Source organism: Giraffa tippelskirchi, chromosome 4, assembly GCF_054371585.1.
Source record: "Giraffa tippelskirchi isolate mGirTip1 chromosome 4, T2T-mGirTip1v1.2.pri, whole genome shotgun sequence".
Classification (NCBI taxonomy): Eukaryota; Metazoa; Chordata; class Mammalia; order Artiodactyla; family Giraffidae; genus Giraffa; species Giraffa tippelskirchi.
This window is the reverse complement of record NC_137278.1, coordinates 173968192-173969844: the sequence shown is the minus strand read 5'-3', so window position 1 is coordinate 173969844 and position 1653 is coordinate 173968192. Positions and strand designations below refer to the sequence as shown.

Below are 1653 nucleotides of genomic sequence, written 5' to 3'. Positions count from 1 at the left end.
CTCTGTCGTCCCCTTCTCCTCCTGCCCTCAATCTTTCCCAGCATCAGGGTCTTTTCAAATGAGTCAGCTCTTCGCATGAGGTGGCCAAAGTATTGGAGTTTCAGCTTCAACATCAGTCCTTCTAATGAACACCCAGGACTGATCTCCTTTAGGATGGACTGGCTGGATCTCCTTGTACTCCAAGGGACTCTCAAGAGTCTTCTCTAGGGCGCGCACGGCATGGCGGAGGCAGCAGCGGCGGTGGCGGCGGCGCGCCTGAGGTAAACGGACGCCGGCCCGGTCAGGCTTCGGCGCGGCCTACACGCTTTGCTTGCCCGCTCCCATCCCGGCCCCCTCCCGGCCATGGCGGAGCCCTCGCCCGCCCGACGCCCGGTGCCTCTCATCGAGTCGGAGCTGTACTTCCTCATCGCCCGGTACCTATCGGCCGGCCCATGTCGAAGAGCCGCCCAGGTGTTGGTGCAGGAGCTGGAGCAGTACCAGTTGCTGCCGAAGAGGCTGGACTGGGAGGGCAACGAGCACAACAGGAGCTACGAGGAATTGGTCTTGTCCAATAAGCATGTGGCTCCTGACCATCTGTTGCAAATCTGCCAACGCATCGGTCCCATGCTGGATAAAGAGATCCCACCCAGCATTTCAAGAGTCACTTCTTTACTTGGGGCAGGAAGGCAGTCTTTGCTACATACAGCAAAATGTACCTTAATTTGAAGAAGTGTTCTGCTTTGTATTACTAGCTTAATAATTACTATAATTGTGAAGTAATGTAAGCATTGTGGAAGAAAGGTGATATGTAACTAAAAACCATATTGTGGACTATAAAATTCTCTGCATTTAGCCTAGGCATTGAATTCTATTACGTCAGTGTTTAATGGGTCCTTCTGCATTTTAAAAAATGATAAAGGTATAGATGTTAAGCTCAAAAGCTTGAATTTATTCTGAGATGTGTTTGAGGTTTTATCAATGTGAGTTCTTAATTTTCCATTTTGTAGCTCACTTATAACTTCATTGAATGTAATTGTATGTGTCTAATAAACTCTTAAAATGCTAGAAGTATTTCATTTGATATTTAGATTCTGCAAGCCCTTTGTTATAAGGGGAAGTGATTTTCTAAATTTGGTAGCATTTTGAAAATGAGCACCAAAAATGTACAATTGCATGGTTCTTTTTCCACCAATTTAATTTTTTGCGAAATTGTGTGGTAGCAAAATGTTTGGAATTGCTGTTTTTCTGTTAGCTTGGTATAAATCACTTAGACTGAGTATATGTATGTGATACGATCTATGTATACAACGTGGCTTAACTGCTAATGGGCAAGAATGTTGGCTCTTCTGATCCTGAGTATCCGTCACGTTCATCCCTCACGATTATTTTTAAGATCTGTTGCTGTTGTGATGCTGCCTCTTAGATGCTCCACCAGTATAAAGTTTGACTGAGAAAGAACAACCCTTCCTCTTGGTTCCATACCAGACTGGTTTGTCAGCTTTAGTTGTTTTTCAGTGCTCTACGTAGTCACGCCACACTGTGGCTCGAATCAGGAAACTGTTCATATTCCTCCTTTTTCTGTGTTCTACTCACCTTGTAATTATTCTGTTTTAGGTTGTTATATAGTAGTTGCTTGGGTAGCTTGTTTTCTTCTGTTTTCTTTACTCGTGTCAA

The 1653-nt window shown here is 44.7% G+C and overlaps 1 pseudogene across 1 annotated transcript; it reads left to right on the top strand.

Moving 5' to 3' along the window:
* The first annotated feature begins 277 nt into the window (after positions 1–277).
* Positions 278–1042, top strand: LOC145545112 (bromodomain and WD repeat-containing protein 1 pseudogene; annotated as a pseudogene). Its single transcript, XR_014081873.1, has one exon. The product of XR_014081873.1 is annotated as a bromodomain and WD repeat-containing protein 1 pseudogene (transcript).
* Positions 1043–1653: the final 611 nt, after the last annotated feature.